Source organism: Staurois parvus, unplaced genomic scaffold, assembly GCF_062004578.1.
Source record: "Staurois parvus isolate SC_StPar_1 unplaced genomic scaffold, SC_StPar_1.0 ptg000126l, whole genome shotgun sequence".
NCBI lineage: Eukaryota > Metazoa > Chordata > Amphibia > Anura > Ranidae > Staurois > Staurois parvus.
Window position 1 is genome coordinate 2,482,331 of NW_028317922.1, and position 16,788 is coordinate 2,499,118.

General features: G+C 53.5%; 10 non-coding genes across 10 annotated transcripts; all 10 read left to right on the forward strand.

The window, feature by feature from the left end:
- The first annotated feature begins 1,287 nt into the window (after positions 1 to 1,287).
- TRNAQ-CUG (transfer RNA glutamine (anticodon CUG)) lies at positions 1,288 to 1,359 on the forward strand. Its single transcript has one exon. It is a non-coding gene; the product is annotated as a tRNA-Gln (tRNA).
- Positions 1,360 to 1,593: 234 nt separating this feature from the next.
- On the forward strand, positions 1,594 to 1,665 carry TRNAD-GUC (transfer RNA aspartic acid (anticodon GUC)). Its single transcript has one exon. It is a non-coding gene; the product is annotated as a tRNA-Asp (tRNA).
- Positions 1,666 to 3,430: 1,765 nt separating this feature from the next.
- TRNAQ-CUG (transfer RNA glutamine (anticodon CUG)) lies at positions 3,431 to 3,502 on the forward strand. The gene has a single exon. It is a non-coding gene; the product is annotated as a tRNA-Gln (tRNA).
- Positions 3,503 to 3,736: 234 nt separating this feature from the next.
- Positions 3,737 to 3,808, forward strand: TRNAD-GUC (transfer RNA aspartic acid (anticodon GUC)). Its single transcript has one exon. It is a non-coding gene; the product is annotated as a tRNA-Asp (tRNA).
- A 2,055-nt stretch (positions 3,809 to 5,863) lies between these two features.
- On the forward strand, positions 5,864 to 5,935 carry TRNAD-GUC (transfer RNA aspartic acid (anticodon GUC)). Its single transcript has one exon. It is a non-coding gene; the product is annotated as a tRNA-Asp (tRNA).
- Positions 5,936 to 7,700: 1,765 nt separating this feature from the next.
- On the forward strand, positions 7,701 to 7,772 carry TRNAQ-CUG (transfer RNA glutamine (anticodon CUG)). Its single transcript has one exon. It is a non-coding gene; the product is annotated as a tRNA-Gln (tRNA).
- Positions 7,773 to 8,006: 234 nt separating this feature from the next.
- TRNAD-GUC (transfer RNA aspartic acid (anticodon GUC)) lies at positions 8,007 to 8,078 on the forward strand. The gene has a single exon. It is a non-coding gene; the product is annotated as a tRNA-Asp (tRNA).
- A 3,892-nt stretch (positions 8,079 to 11,970) lies between these two features.
- On the forward strand, positions 11,971 to 12,042 carry TRNAQ-CUG (transfer RNA glutamine (anticodon CUG)). Its single transcript has one exon. It is a non-coding gene; the product is annotated as a tRNA-Gln (tRNA).
- Positions 12,043 to 14,097: 2,055 nt separating this feature from the next.
- Positions 14,098 to 14,169, forward strand: TRNAQ-CUG (transfer RNA glutamine (anticodon CUG)). The gene has a single exon. It is a non-coding gene; the product is annotated as a tRNA-Gln (tRNA).
- A 2,055-nt stretch (positions 14,170 to 16,224) lies between these two features.
- TRNAQ-CUG (transfer RNA glutamine (anticodon CUG)) lies at positions 16,225 to 16,296 on the forward strand. Its single transcript has one exon. It is a non-coding gene; the product is annotated as a tRNA-Gln (tRNA).
- The last annotated feature ends 492 nt before the right edge of the window (positions 16,297 to 16,788 follow it).

Here is a 16,788-nt window from a genome sequence, read left to right on the forward strand (position 1 = left end):
TAGGCGAGTGAGCCCAGTGTGCTCTTTAGCCGATCATTAATGCCCTCCTAAAAGCCCACCACCAGGCCAACATACAGCAGAGTATGCAGCAGATTCATTGCTTTGGCCTCGGGGAGGGTCTTTTTGACTCTCTCTACCCCCCCTCCCCGGTGTGCAACACGTTCTAGAGTTGGTCTCCGGTTACAATCTATTAAGATTCCAGTTTTTGCACGCTCAACCCTAATGGGAAGTCCTTGGGCCTCCTCCCCTTCTCTGATCATCTCCAGTCATCCCGTTTGCTAAGGCCTTCATAAGGAATTTGTCCTACGCAGAGCATTCCCTTTCCCCAGCTGGGGCCTGTCTTTGGTGCTGGAGGTTCCCTCTGGTTCCCAGTTTCACCCAGTGGCAACCTGTTTACTACTGAACCTCACGCTCCAAGCCGTCTTCCATATAGCTATTACTACGCTTCAAAGAGTCTTGGGAAAGAGCTTTGGGCGGTAACAAACCATAGCTGTGCTTTCTGCCTGATCGGGTGACTCTTCGCCCTGGTGCCTCATGGCACCTCGAAAGTTTCATCATCTTTTCCTGTTCATCAAGTCTCGATGTGACCTACCTCTTTCCGGATCGCTCTTTCGAAAAATCACCAGGTCCCTGATGAAGGAGATATCCCGAAGGGCTTGGGTTCAAGCAACCGAAAGTCCAAGCGCTAGAAAAAGTGTGCTCGTGATCCTTGCTGGAGTGGAAAAGGATCATGCAGCCTGTGCCACAACCATAGTCGCCTGGTGAGACAAAACAATGCAGAGAGCGTGAAAAAAAAAATCAAAAGGACTTGAGGTTCCGGGAAAAGAGCCATTGCCAGAAGAGGGGTGGCATCATCCTGGGCGGCCTTCCTGTAAGGGCTCGCCTGAAGCCACAGGCAAGGCACCCGCCTGGCCTCCTTATGCTTGACTGGCGCGTGGACCTGGCACTCCTCCCAAGGGTGGAATTTGCGAGAAGCGTTTTGCAAGAAGCCCTTACCACTAGATGAATCGATTGTTGTGACGCCCACCCCTGTCTTGCTGCTTGGGCCATCCCATGTCTACTTCTGCCATGAATGCCCCAGGAAAAGGAGGAAATGATTTGCTGTACTTTTAGCTTTCCCGGTACCTTCGCATGGGAAATTGCCGCCCCTTCATTGACCAAGAGATGGCGATCGACGGTGTAGGGAAAAGATTATAGGAGAGTCGGTCCTAGGGGGTTAAGGGGGAGTGAGCGTTAGCTACAGGCATAGCGAGGCACAAGAAAAGCGAGAAAGATCCTTGTTCCAGGGGTTCCGTGGTGTAACGGTCAGCACTCTGGACTCTGAATCCAGCGATCCGAGTTCAAATCTCGGTGGGACCTTCTTTGCCGAGCCGCCGTTGATTTGAGCCTGGCGACTTGACTTGTCTATTACTGGCGGAAAGGCCAGTGATAGCGGAAGCCGCCCACAAGGCGGATGCCGTGCGAACGAGGCCCGTTGCAAGGGTGATGTCCGGCCGACTGCAAGGCAAACTGAGGAGGCCCACAGCTCTATTGAAAGAGAAGCTGTGCAGCCGTATGTACTTTGGCCAGGAGCAGGTGCTCTGCACCAACTGGTCCTCGTTAGTATAGTGGTGAGTATCCCCGCCTGTCACGCGGGAGACCGGGGTTCGATTCCCCGACGGGGAGGCCGGCTTTTCTTTTCTACCCACCTACCCCCACACTCCTCTGCCTCCGCTCAGCTTAACTCCTTGGATGGTCTTTGAAGGAGAAAACGCTCACATTCGCAGCACATGGCAATTACAGAAGTTCATCGGATGGCCACCCAGCTCGACACCAAGTGGCACGGCTTTCTGGACCAAGTCAAGCTTTCAACTTCGCAGGACCTGGCCGCTTCACACCATCTGTGGAATCTTCCGCTGGGGTGCGTACTTCTCCCACTTCCACGCCTCTTCCAAGTTCTCAACACCTTTCATCTCTACTTCTCCACAGTCATTGCCAGCAGCCCATTTTCGACCCACAGACCTTGATTTCCTCTTCTCCCATTGCTCGCTCTCGAGACTCTGCGCCTTTGCTTCCACCAGCTCTGGACCTCCTCCGTCATGTACACTTCCTGCACCCATGTCCTGAAAACACTACATCTGCAGGCACGCAGATTGAAAGGCGTAGGCGAGTGAGCCCAGTGTGCTCTTTAGCCGATCATTAATGCCCTCCTAAAAGCCCACCACCAGGCCAACATACAGCAGAGTATGCAGCAGATTCATTGCTTTGGCCTCGGGGAGGGTCTTTTTGACTCTCTCTACCCCCCCTCCCCGGTGTGCAACACGTTCTAGAGTTGGTCTCCGGTTACAATCTATTAAGATTCCAGTTTTTGCACGCTCAACCCTAATGGGAAGACCTTGGGCCTCCTCCCCTTCTCTGATCATCTCCAGTCATCCCGTTTGCTAAGGCCTTCATAAGGAATTTGTCCCACGCAGAGCATTACCTTTCCCCAGCTGGGGCCTGTCTTTGGTGCTGGAGGTTCCCTCTGGTTCCCAGTTTCACCCAGTGGCAACCTGTTTACTACTGAACCTCACGCTCCAAGCCGTCTTCCATATAGCTATTACTACGCTTCAAAGAGTCTTGGGAAAGAGCTTTGGGCGGTAACAAACCATAGCTGTGCTTTCTGCCTGATCGGGTGACTCTTCGCCCTGGTGCCTCATGGCACCTCGAAAGTTTCATCATCTTTTCCTGTTCATCAAGTCTCGATGTGACCTACCTCTTTCCGGATCGCTCTTTCAAAAAATCACCAGGCCCCTGATGAAGGAGATATCCCGAAGGGCTTGGGTTCAAGCAACCGAAAGTCCAAGCGCTAGAAAAAGTGTGCTCGTGATCCTTGCTGGAGTGGAAAAGGATCATGCAGCCTGTGCCACAACCATAGTCGCCTGGTGAGACAAAACAATGCAGAGAGCGTGAAAAAAAAAATCAAAAGGACTTGAGGTTCCGGGAAAAGAGCCATTGCCAGAAGAGGGGTGGCATCATCCTGGGCGGCCTTCCTGTAAGGGCTCGCCTGAAGCCACAGGCAAGGCACCCGCCTGGCCTCCTTATGCTTGACTGGCGCGTGGACCTGGCACTCCTCCCAAGGGTGGAATTTGCGAGAAGCGTTTTGCAAGAAGCCCTTACCACTAGATGAATCGATTGTTGTGACGCCCACCCCTGTCTTGCTGCTTGGGCCATCCCATGTCTACTTCTGCCATGAATGCCCCAGGAAAAGGAGGAAATGATTTGCTGTACTTTTAGCTTTCCCGGTACCTTCGCATGGGAAATTGCCGCCCCTTCATTGACCAAGAGATGGCGATCGACGGTGTAGGGAAAAGATTATAGGAGAGTCGGTCCTAGGGGGGTTAAGGGGGAGTGAGCGTTAGCTACAGGCATAGCGAGGCACAAGAAAAGCGAGAAAGATCCTCGTTCCAGGGGTTCCATGGTGTAACGGTCAGCACTCTGGACTCTGAATCCAGCGATCCGAGTTCAAATCTCGGTGGGACCTTCTTTGCCGAGCCGCCGTTGATTTGAGCCTGGCGACTTGACTTGTCTATTACTGGCGGAAAGGCCAGTGATAGCGGAAGCCGCCCACAAGGCGGATGCCGTGCGAACGAGGCCCGTTGCAAGGGTGATGTCCGGCCGACTGCAAGGCAAACTGAGGAGGCCCACAGCTCTATTGAAAGAGAAGCTGTGCAGCCGTATGTACTTTGGCCAGGAGCAGGTGCTCTGCACCAACTGGTCCTCGTTAGTATAGTGGTGAGTATCCCCGCCTGTCACGCGGGAGACCGGGGTTCGATTCCCCGACGGGGAGGCCGGCTTTTCTTTTCTACCCACCTACCCCCACACTCCTCTGCCTCCGCTCAGCTTAACTCCTTGGATGGTCTTTGAAGGAGAAAACGCTCACATTCGCAGCACATGTCAATTACAGAAGTTCATCGGATGGCCACCCAGCTCGACACCAAGTGGCACGGCTTTCTGGACCAAGTCAAGCTTTCAACTTCGCAGGACCTGGCCGCTTCACACCATCTGTGGAATCTTCCGCTGGGGTGCGTACTTCTCCCACTTCCACGCCTCTTCCAAGTTCTCAACACCTTTCATCTCTACTTCTCCACAGTCATTGCCAGCAGCCCATTTTCGACCCACAGACCTTGATTTCCTCTTCTCCCATTGCTCGCTCTCGAGACTCTGCGCCTTTGCTTCCACCAGCTCTGGACCTCCTCCGTCATGTACACTTCCTGCACCCATGTCCTGAAAACACTACATCTGCAGGCACGCAGATTGAAAGGCGTAGGCGAGTGAGCCCAGTGTGCTCTTTAGCCGATCATTAATGCCCTCCTAAAAGCCCACCACCAGGCCAACATACAGCAGAGTATGCAGCAGATTCATTGCTTTGGCCTCGGGGAGGGTCTTTTTGACTCTCTCTACCCCCCCTCCCCGGTGTGCAACACGTTCTAGAGTTGGTCTCCGGTTACAATCTATTAAGATTCCAGTTTTTGCACGCTCAACCCTAATGGGAAGACCTTGGGCCTCCTCCCCTTCTCTGATCATCTCCAGTCATCCCGTTTGCTAAGGCCTTCATAAGGAATTTGTCCCACGCAGAGCATTCCCTTTCCCCAGCTGGGGCCTGTCTTTGGTGCTGGAGGTTCCCTCTGGTTCCCAGTTTCACCCAGTGGCAACCTGTTTACTACTGAACCTCACGCTCCAAGCCGTCTTCCATATAGCTATTACTACGCTTCAAAGAGTCTTGGGAAAGAGCTTTGGGCGGTAACAAACCATAGCTGTGCTTTCTGCCTGATCGGGTGACTCTTCGCCCTGGTGCCTCATGGCACCTCGAAAGTTTCATCATCTTTTCCTGTTCATCAAGTCTCGATGTGACCTACCTCTTTCCGGATCGCTCTTTCGAAAAATCACCAGGCCCCTGATGAAGGAGATATCCCGAAGGGCTTGGGTTCAAGCAACCGAAAGTCCAAGCGCTAGAAAAAGTGTGCTCGTGATCCTTGCTGGAGTGGAAAAGGATCATGCAGCCTGTGCCACAACCATAGTCGCCTGGTGAGACAAAACAATGCAGAGAGCGTGAAAAAAAAAATCAAAAGGACTTGAGGTTCCGGGAAAAGAGCCATTGCCAGAAGAGGGGTGGCATCATCCTGGGCGGCCTTCCTGTAAGGGCTCGCCTGAAGCCACAGGCAAGGCACCCGCCTGGCCTCCTTATGCTTGACTGGCGCGTGGACCTGGCACTCCTCCCAAGGGTGGAATTTGCGAGAAGCGTTTTGCAAGAAGCCCTTACCACTAGATGAATCGATTGTTGTGACGCCCACCCCTGTCTTGCTGCTTGGGCCATCCCATGTCTACTTCTGCCATGAATGCCCCAGGAAAAGGAGGAAATGATTTGCTGTACTTTTAGCTTTCCCGGTACCTTCGCATGGGAAATTGCCGCCCCTTCATTGACCAAGAGATGGCGATCGACGGTGTAGGGAAAAGATTATAGGAGAGTCGGTCCTAGGGGGGTTAAGGGGGAGTGAGCGTTAGCTACAGGCATAGCGAGGCACAAGAAAAGCGAGAAAGATCCTCGTTCCAGGGGTTCCATGGTGTAACGGTCAGCACTCTGGACTCTAAATCCAGCGATCCGAGTTCAAATCTCGGTGGGACCTTCTTTGCCGAGCCTGGCGACTTGACTTGTCTATTACTGGCGGAAAGGCCAGTGATAGCGGAAGCCGCCCACAAGGCGGATGCCGTGCGAACGAGGCCCGTTGCAAGGGTGATGTCCGGCCGACTGCAAGGCAAACTGAGGAGGCCCACAGCTCTATTGAAAGAGAAGCTGTGCAGCCGTATGTACTTTGGCCAGGAGCAGGTGCTCTGCACCAACTGGTCCTCGTTAGTATAGTGGTGAGTATCCCCGCCTGTCACGCGGGAGACCGGGGTTCGATTCCCCGACGGGGAGGCCGGCTTTTCTTTTCTACCCACCTACCCCCACACTCCTCTGCCTCCGCTCAGCTTAACTCCTTGGATGGTCTTTGAAGGAGAAAACGCTCACATTCGCAGCACATGGCAATTACAGAAGTTCATCGGATGGCCACCCAGCTCGACACCAAGTGGCACGGCTTTCTGGACCAAGTCAAGCTTTCAACTTCGCAGGACCTGGCCGCTTCACACCATCTGTGGAATCTTCCGCTGGGGTGCGTACTTCTCCCACTTCCACGCCTCTTCCAAGTTCTCAACACCTTTCATCTCTACTTCTCCACAGTCATTGCCAGCAGCCCTTTTTCGACCCACAGACCTTGATTTCCTCTTCTCCCATTCCTCGCTCTCGAGACTCTACGCCTTTGCTTCCACCAGCTCTGGACCTCCTCCGTCATGTACACTTCCTGCACCCATGTCCTGAAAACACTACATCTGCAGGCACGCAGATTGAAAGGCGTAGGCGAGTGAGCCCAGTGTGCTCTTTAGCCGATCATTAATGCCCTCCTAAAAGCCCACCACCAGGCCAACATACAGCAGAGTATGCAGCAGATTCATTGCTTTGGCCTCGGGGAGGGTCTTTTTGACTCTCTCTACCCCCCCTCCCCGGTGTGCAACACGTTCTAGAGTTGGTCTCCGGTTACAATCTATTAAGATTCCAGTTTTTGCACGCTCAACCCTAATGGGAAGACCTTGGGCCTCCTCCCCTTCTCTGATCATCTCCAGTCATCCCGTTTGCTAAGGCCTTCATAAGGAATTTGTCCCACGCAGAGCATTACCTTTCCCCAGCTGGGGCCTGTCTTTGGTGCTGGAGGTTCCCTCTGGTTCCCAGTTTCACCCAGTGGCAACCTGTTTACTACTGAACCTCACGCTCCAAGCCGTCTTCCATATAGCTATTACTACGCTTCAAAGAGTCTTGGGAAAGAGCTTTGGGCGGTAACAAACCATAGCTGTGCTTTCTGCCTGATCGGGTGACTCTTCGCCCTGGTGCCTCATGGCACCTCGAAAGTTTCATCATCTTTTCCTGTTCATCAAGTCTCGATGTGACCTACCTCTTTCCGGATCGCTCTTTCGAAAAATCACCAGGCCCCTGATGAAGGAGATATCCCGAAGGGCTTGGGTTCAAGCAACCGAAAGTCCAAGCGCTAGAAAAAGTGTGCTCGTGATCCTTGCTGGAGTGGAAAAGGATCATGCAGCCTGTGCCACAACCATAGTCGCCTGGTGAGACAAAACAATGCAGAGAGCGTGAAAAAAAAAATCAAAAGGACTTGAGGTTCCGGGAAAAGAGCCATTGCCAGAAGAGGGGTGGCATCATCCTGGGCGGCCTTCCTGTAAGGGCTCGCCTGAAGCCACAGGCAAGGCACCCGCCTGGCCTCCTTATGCTTGACTGGCGCGTGGACCTGGCACTCCTCCCAAGGGTGGAATTTGCGAGAAGCGTTTTGCAAGAAGCCCTTACCACTAGATGAATCGATTGTTGTGACGCCCACCCCTGTCTTGCTGCTTGGGCCATCCCATGTCTACTTCTGCCATGAATGCCCCAGGAAAAGGAGGAAATGATTTGCTGTACTTTTAGCTTTCCCGGTACCTTCGCATGGGAAATTGCCGCCCCTTCATTGACCAAGAGATGGCGATCGACGGTGTAGGGAAAAGATTATAGGAGAGTCGGTCCTAGGGGGGTTAAGGGGGAGTGAGCGTTAGCTACAGGCATAGCGAGGCACAAGAAAAGCGAGAAAGATCCTCGTTCCAGGGGTTCCATGGTGTAACGGTCAGCACTCTGGACTCTGAATCCAGCGATCCGAGTTCAAATCTCGGTGGGACCTTCTTTGCCGAGCCGCCGTTGATTTGAGCCTGGCGACTTGACTTGTCTATTACTGGCGGAAAGGCCAGTGATAGCGGAAGCCGCCCACAAGGCGGATGCCGTGCGAACGAGGCCCGTTGCAAGGGTGATGTCCGGCCGACTGCAAGGCAAACTGAGGAGGCCCACAGCTCTATTGAAAGAGAAGCTGTGCAGCCGTATGTACTTTGGCCAGGAGCAGGTGCTCTGCACCAACTGGTCCTCGTTAGTATAGTGGTGAGTATCCCCGCCTGTCACGCGGGAGACCGGGGTTCGATTCCCCGACGGGGAGGCCGGCTTTTCTTTTCTACCCACCTACCCCCACACTCCTCTGCCTCCGCTCAGCTTAACTCCTTGGATGGTCTTTGAAGGAGAAAACGCTCACATTCGCAGCACATGTCAATTACAGAAGTTCATCGGATGGCCACCCAGCTCGACACCAAGTGGCACGGCTTTCTGGACCAAGTCAAGCTTTCAACTTCGCAGGACCTGGCCGCTTCACACCATCTGTGGAATCTTCCGCTGGGGTGCGTACTTCTCCCACTTCCACGCCTCTTCCAAGTTCTCAACACCTTTCATCTCTACTTCTCCACAGTCATTGCCAGCAGCCCATTTTCGACCCACAGACCTTGATTTCCTCTTCTCCCATTGCTCGCTCTCGAGACTCTGCGCCTTTGCTTCCACCAGCTCTGGACCTCCTCCGTCATGTACACTTCCTGCACCCATGTCCTGAAAACACTACATCTGCAGGCACGCAGATTGAAAGGCGTAGGCGAGTGAGCCCAGTGTGCTCTTTAGCCGATCATTAATGCCCTCCTAAAAGCCCACCACCAGGCCAACATACAGCAGAGTATGCAGCAGATTCATTGCTTTGGCCTCGGGGAGGGTCTTTTTGACTCTCTCTACCCCCCCTCCCCGGTGTGCAACACGTTCTAGAGTTGGTCTCCGGTTACAATCTATTAAGATTCCAGTTTTTGCACGCTCAACCCTAATGGGAAGACCTTGGGCCTCCTCCCCTTCTCTGATCATCTCCAGTCATCCCGTTTGCTAAGGCCTTCATAAGGAATTTGTCCCACGCAGAGCATTCCCTTTCCCCAGCTGGGGCCTGTCTTTGGTGCTGGAGGTTCCCTCTGGTTCCCAGTTTCACCCAGTGGCAACCTGTTTACTACTGAACCTCACGCTCCAAGCCGTCTTCCATATAGCTATTACTACGCTTCAAAGAGTCTTGGGAAAGAGCTTTGGGCGGTAACAAACCATAGCTGTGCTTTCTGCCTGATCGGGTGACTCTTCGCCCTGGTGCCTCATGGCACCTCGAAAGTTTCATCATCTTTTCCTGTTCATCAAGTCTCGATGTGACCTACCTCTTTCCGGATCGCTCTTTCGAAAAATCACCAGGCCCCTGATGAAGGAGATATCCCGAAGGGCTTGGGTTCAAGCAACCGAAAGTCCAAGCGCTAGAAAAAGTGTGCTCGTGATCCTTGCTGGAGTGGAAAAGGATCATGCAGCCTGTGCCACAACCATAGTCGCCTGGTGAGACAAAACAATGCAGAGAGCGTGAAAAAAAAAATCAAAAGGACTTGAGGTTCCGGGAAAAGAGCCATTGCCAGAAGAGGGGTGGCATCATCCTGGGCGGCCTTCCTGTAAGGGCTCGCCTGAAGCCACAGGCAAGGCACCCGCCTGGCCTCCTTATGCTTGACTGGCGCGTGGACCTGGCACTCCTCCCAAGGGTGGAATTTGCGAGAAGCGTTTTGCAAGAAGCCCTTACCACTAGATGAATCGATTGTTGTGACGCCCACCCCTGTCTTGCTGCTTGGGCCATCCCATGTCTACTTCTGCCATGAATGCCCCAGGAAAAGGAGGAAATGATTTGCTGTACTTTTAGCTTTCCCGGTACCTTCGCATGGGAAATTGCCGCCCCTTCATTGACCAAGAGATGGCGATCGACGGTGTAGGGAAAAGATTATAGGAGAGTCGGTCCTAGGGGGGTTAAGGGGGAGTGAGCGTTAGCTACAGGCATAGCGAGGCACAAGAAAAGCGAGAAAGATCCTCGTTCCAGGGGTTCCATGGTGTAACGGTCAGCACTCTGGACTCTAAATCCAGCGATCCGAGTTCAAATCTCGGTGGGACCTTCTTTGCCGAGCCTGGCGACTTGACTTGTCTATTACTGGCGGAAAGGCCAGTGATAGCGGAAGCCGCCCACAAGGCGGATGCCGTGCGAACGAGGCCCGTTGCAAGGGTGATGTCCGGCCGACTGCAAGGCAAACTGAGGAGGCCCACAGCTCTATTGAAAGAGAAGCTGTGCAGCCGTATGTACTTTGGCCAGGAGCAGGTGCTCTGCACCAACTGGTCCTCGTTAGTATAGTGGTGAGTATCCCCGCCTGTCACGCGGGAGACCGGGGTTCGATTCCCCGACAGGGAGGCCGGCTTTTCTTTTCTACCCACCTACCCCCACACTCCTCTGCCTCCGCTCAGCTTAACTCCTTGGATGGTCTTTGAAGGAGAAAACGCTCACATTCGCAGCACATGGCAATTACAGAAGTTCATCGGATGGCCACCCAGCTCGACACCAAGTGGCACGGCTTTCTGGACCAAGTCAAGCTTTCAACTTCGCAGGACCTGGCCGCTTCACACCATCTGTGGAATCTTCCGCTGGGGTGCGTACTTCTCCCACTTCCACGCCTCTTCCAAGTTCTCAACACCTTTCATCTCTACTTCTCCACAGTCATTGCCAGCAGCCCATTTTCGACCCACAGACCTTGATTTCCTCTTCTCCCATTGCTCGCTCTCGAGACTCTGCGCCTTTGCTTCCACCAGCTCTGGACCTCCTCCGTCATGTACACTTCCTGCACCCATGTCCTGAAAACACTACATCTGCAGGCACGCAGATTGAAAGGCGTAGGCGAGTGAGCCCAGTGTGCTCTTTAGCCGATCATTAATGCCCTCCTAAAAGCCCACCACCAGGCCAACATACAGCAGAGTATGCAGCAGATTCATTGCTTTGGCCTCGGGGAGGGTCTTTTTGACTCTCTCTACCCCCCCTCCCCGGTGTGCAACACGTTCTAGAGTTGGTCTCCGGTTACAATCTATTAAGATTCCAGTTTTTGCACGCTCAACCCTAATGGGAAGACCTTGGGCCTCCTCCCCTTCTCTGATCATCTCCAGTCATCCCGTTTGCTAAGGCCTTCATAAGGAATTTGTCCCACGCAGAGCATTACCTTTCCCCAGCTGGGGCCTGTCTTTGGTGCTGGAGGTTCCCTCTGGTTCCCAGTTTCACCCAGTGGCAACCTGTTTACTACTGAACCTCACGCTCCAAGCCGTCTTCCATATAGCTATTACTACGCTTCAAAGAGTCTTGGGAAAGAGCTTTGGGCGGTAACAAACCATAGCTGTGCTTTCTGCCTGATCGGGTGACTCTTCGCCCTGGTGCCTCATGGCACCTCGAAAGTTTCATCATCTTTTCCTGTTCATCAAGTCTCGATGTGACCTACCTCTTTCCGGATCGCTCTTTCGAAAAATCACCAGGCCCCTGATGAAGGAGATATCCCGAAGGGCTTGGGTTCAAGCAACCGAAAGTCCAAGCGCTAGAAAAAGTGTGCTCGTGATCCTTGCTGGAGTGGAAAAGGATCATGCAGCCTGTGCCACAACCATAGTCGCCTGGTGAGACAAAACAATGCAGAGAGCGTGAAAAAAAAAATCAAAAGGACTTGAGGTTCCGGGAAAAGAGCCATTGCCAGAAGAGGGGTGGCATCATCCTGGGCGGCCTTCCTGTAAGGGCTCGCCTGAAGCCACAGGCAAGGCACCCGCCTGGCCTCCTTATGCTTGACTGGCGCGTGGACCTGGCACTCCTCCCAAGGGTGGAATTTGCGAGAAGCGTTTTGCAAGAAGCCCTTACCACTAGATGAATCGATTGTTGTGACGCCCACCCCTGTCTTGCTGCTTGGGCCATCCCATGTCTACTTCTGCCATGAATGCCCCAGGAAAAGGAGGAAATGATTTGCTGTACTTTTAGCTTTCCCGGTACCTTCGCATGGGAAATTGCCGCCCCTTCATTGACCAAGAGATGGCGATCGACGGTGTAGGGAAAAGATTATAGGAGAGTCGGTCCTAGGGGGGTTAAGGGGGAGTGAGCGTTAGCTACAGGCATAGCGAGGCACAAGAAAAGCGAGAAAGATCCTCGTTCCAGGGGTTCCATGGTGTAACGGTCAGCACTCTGGACTCTGAATCCAGCGATCCGAGTTCAAATCTCGGTGGGACCTTCTTTGCCGAGCCTGGCGACTTGACTTGTCTATTACTGGCGGAAAGGCCAGTGATAGCGGAAGCCGCCCACAAGGCGGATGCCGTGCGAACGAGGCCCGTTGCAAGGGTGATGTCCGGCCGACTGCAAGGCAAACTGAAGAGGCCCACAGCTCTATTGAAAGAGAAGCTGTGCAGCCGTATGTACTTTGGCCAGGAGCAGGTGCTCTGCACCAACTGGTCCTCGTTAGTATAGTGGTGAGTATCCCCGCCTGTTACGCGGGAGACCGGGGTTCGATTCCCCGACGGGGAGGCCAGCTTTTCTTTTCTACCCACCTACCCCCACACTCCTCTGCCTCCACTCAGCTTAACTCCTTGGATGGTCTTTGAAGGAGAAAACGCTCACATTCGCAGCACATGGCAATTACAGAAGTTCATCGGATGGCCACCCAGCTCGACACCAAGTGGCACGGCTTTCTGGACCAAGTCAAGCTTTCAACTTCGCAGGACCTGGCCGCTTCACACCATCTGTGGAATCTTCCGCTGGGGTGCGTACTTCTCCCACTTCCACGCCTCTTCCAAGTTCTCAACACCTTTCATCTCTACTTCTCCACAGTCATTGCCAGCAGCCCATTTTCGACCCACAGACCTTGATTTCCTCTTCTCCCATTGCTCGCTCTCGAGACTCTGCGCCTTTGCTTCCACCAGCTCTGGACCTCCTCCGTCATGTACACTTCCTGCACCCATGTCCTGAAAACACTACATCTGCAGGCACGCAGATTGAAAGGCGTAGGCGAGTGAGCCCAGTGTGCTCTTTAGCCGATCATTAATGCCCTCCTAAAAGCCCACCACCAGGCCAACATACAGCAGAGTATGCAGCAGATTCATTGCTTTGGCCTCGGGGAGGGTCTTTTTGACTCTCTCTACCCCCCCTCCCCGGTGTGCAACACGTTCTAGAGTTGGTCTCCGGTTACAATCTATTAAGATTCCAGTTTTTGCACGCTCAACCCTAATGGGAAGACCTTGGGCCTCCTCCCCTTCTCTGATCATCTCCAGTCATCCCGTTTGCTAAGGCCTTCATAAGGAATTTGTCCCACGCAGAGCATTACCTTTCCCCAGCTGGGGCCTGTCTTTGGTGCTGGAGGTTCCCTCTGGTTCCCAGTTTCACCCAGTGGCAACCTGTTTACTACTGAACCTCACGCTCCAAGCCGTCTTCCATATAGCTATTACTACGCTTCAAAGAGTCTTGGGAAAGAGCTTTGGGCGGTAACAAACCATAGCTGTGCTTTCTGCCTGATCGGGTGACTCTTCGCCCTGGTGCCTCATGGCACCTCGAAAGTTTCATCATCTTTTCCTGTTCATCAAGTCTCGATGTGACCTACCTCTTTCCGGATCGCTCTTTCGAAAAATCACCAGGCCCCTGATGAAGGAGATATCCCGAAGGGCTTGGGTTCAAGCAACCGAAAGTCCAAGCGCTAGAAAAAGTGTGCTCGTGATCCTTGCTGGAGTGGAAAAGGATCATGCAGCCTGTGCCACAACCATAGTCGCCTGGTGAGACAAAACAATGCAGAGAGCGTGAAAAAAAAAATCAAAAGGACTTGAGGTTCCGGGAAAAGAGCCATTGCCAGAAGAGGGGTGGCATCATCCTGGGCGGCCTTCCTGTAAGGGCTCGCCTGAAGCCACAGGCAAGGCACCCGCCTGGCCTCCTTATGCTTGACTGGCGCGTGGACCTGGCACTCCTCCCAAGGGTGGAATTTGCGAGAAGCGTTTTGCAAGAAGCCCTTACCACTAGATGAATCGATTGTTGTGACGCCCACCCCTGTCTTGCTGCTTGGGCCATCCCATGTCTACTTCTGCCATGAATGCCCCAGGAAAAGGAGGAAATGATTTGCTGTACTTTTAGCTTTCCCGGTACCTTCGCATGGGAAATTGCCGCCCCTTCATTGACCAAGAGATGGCGATCGACGGTGTAGGGAAAAGATTATAGGAGAGTCGGTCCTAGGGGGGTTAAGGGGGAGTGAGCGTTAGCTACAGGCATAGCGAGGCACAAGAAAAGCGAGAAAGATCCTCGTTCCAGGGGTTCCATGGTGTAACGGTCAGCACTCTGGACTCTGAATCCAGCGATCCGAGTTCAAATCTCGGTGGGACCTTCTTTGCCGAGCCTGGCGACTTGACTTGTCTATTACTGGCGGAAAGGCCAGTGATAGCGGAAGCCGCCCACAAGGCGGATGCCGTGCGAACGAGGCCCGTTGCAAGGGTGATGTCCGGCCGACTGCAAGGCAAACTGAAGAGGCCCACAGCTCTATTGAAAGAGAAGCTGTGCAGCCGTATGTACTTTGGCCAGGAGCAGGTGCTCTGCACCAACTGGTCCTCGTTAGTATAGTGGTGAGTATCCCCGCCTGTTACGCGGGAGACCGGGGTTCGATTCCCCGACGGGGAGGCCAGCTTTTCTTTTCTACCCACCTACCCCCACACTCCTCTGCCTCCACTCAGCTTAACTCCTTGGATGGTCTTTGAAGGAGAAAACGCTCACATTCGCAGCACATGGCAATTACAGAAGTTCATCGGATGGCCACCCAGCTCGACACCAAGTGGCACGGCTTTCTGGACCAAGTCAAGCTTTCAACTTCGCAGGACCTGGCCGCTTCACACCATCTGTGGAATCTTCCGCTGGGGTGCGTACTTCTCCCACTTCCACGCCTCTTCCAAGTTCTCAACACCTTTCATCTCTACTTCTCCACAGTCATTGCCAGCAGCCCATTTTCGACCCACAGACCTTGATTTCCTCTTCTCCCATTGCTCGCTCTCGAGACTCTGCGCCTTTGCTTCCACCAGCTCTGGACCTCCTCCGTCATGTACACTTCCTGCACCCATGTCCTGAAAACACTACATCTGCAGGCACGCAGATTGAAAGGCGTAGGCGAGTGAGCCCAGTGTGCTCTTTAGCCGATCATTAATGCCCTCCTAAAAGCCCACCACCAGGCCAACATACAGCAGAGTATGCAGCAGATTCATTGCTTTGGCCTCGGGGAGGGTCTTTTTGACTCTCTCTACCCCCCCTCCCCGGTGTGCAACACGTTCTAGAGTTGGTCTCCGGTTACAATCTATTAAGATTCCAGTTTTTGCACGCTCAACCCTAATGGGAAGACCTTGGGCCTCCTCCCCTTCTCTGATCATCTCCAGTCATCCCGTTTGCTAAGGCCTTCATAAGGAATTTGTCCCACGCAGAGCATTACCTTTCCCCAGCTGGGGCCTGTCTTTGGTGCTGGAGGTTCCCTCTGGTTCCCAGTTTCACCCAGTGGCAACCTGTTTACTACTGAACCTCACGCTCCAAGCCGTCTTCCATATAGCTATTACTACGCTTCAAAGAGTCTTGGGAAAGAGCTTTGGGCGGTAACAAACCATAGCTGTGCTTTCTGCCTGATCGGGTGACTCTTCGCCCTGGTGCCTCATGGCACCTCGAAAGTTTCATCATCTTTTCCTGTTCATCAAGTCTCGATGTGACCTACCTCTTTCCGGATCGCTCTTTCGAAAAATCACCAGGCCCCTGATGAAGGAGATATCCCGAAGGGCTTGGGTTCAAGCAACCGAAAGTCCAAGCGCTAGAAAAAGTGTGCTCGTGATCCTTGCTGGAGTGGAAAAGGATCATGCAGCCTGTGCCACAACCATAGTCGCCTGGTGAGACAAAACAATGCAGAGAGCGTGAAAAAAAAAATCAAAAGGACTTGAGGTTCCGGGAAAAGAGCCATTGCCAGAAGAGGGGTGGCATCATCCTGGGCGGCCTTCCTGTAAGGGCTCGCCTGAAGCCACAGGCAAGGCACCCGCCTGGCCTCCTTATGCTTGACTGGCGCGTGGACCTGGCACTCCTCCCAAGGGTGGAATTTGCGAGAAGCGTTTTGCAAGAAGCCCTTACCACTAGATGAATCGATTGTTGTGACGCCCACCCCTGTCTTGCTGCTTGGGCCATCCCATGTCTACTTCTGCCATGAATGCCCCAGGAAAAGGAGGAAATGATTTGCTGTACTTTTAGCTTTCCCGGTACCTTCGCATGGGAAATTGCCGCCCCTTCATTGACCAAGAGATGGCGATCGACGGTGTAGGGAAAAGATTATAGGAGAGTCGGTCCTAGGGGGGTTAAGGGGGAGTGAGCGTTAGCTACAGGCATAGCGAGGCACAAGAAAAGCGAGAAAGATCCTCGTTCCAGGGGTTCCATGGTGTAACGGTCAGCACTCTGGACTCTGAATCCAGCGATCCGAGTTCAAATCTCGGTGGGACCTTCTTTGCCGAGCCTGGCGACTTGACTTGTCTATTACTGGCGGAAAGGCCAGTGATAGCGGAAGCCGCCCACAAGGCGGATGCCGTGCGAACGAGGCCCGTTGCAAGGGTGATGTCCGGCCGACTGCAAGGCAAACTGAAGAGGCCCACAGCTCTATTGAAAGAGAAGCTGTGCAGCCGTATGTACTTTGGCCAGGAGCAGGTGCTCTGCACCAACTGGTCCTCGTTAGTATAGTGGTGAGTATCCCCGCCTGTTACGCGGGAGACCGGGGTTCGATTCCCCGACGGGGAGGCCAGCTTTTCTTTTCTACCCACCTACCCCCACACTCCTCTGCCTCCACTCAGCTTAACTCCTTGGATGGTCTTTGAAGGAGAAAACGCTCACATTCGCAGCACATGGCAATTACAGAAGTTCATCGGATGGCCACCCAGCTCGACACCAAGTGGCACGGCTTTCTGGACCAAGTCAAGCTTTCAACTTCGCAGGACCTGGC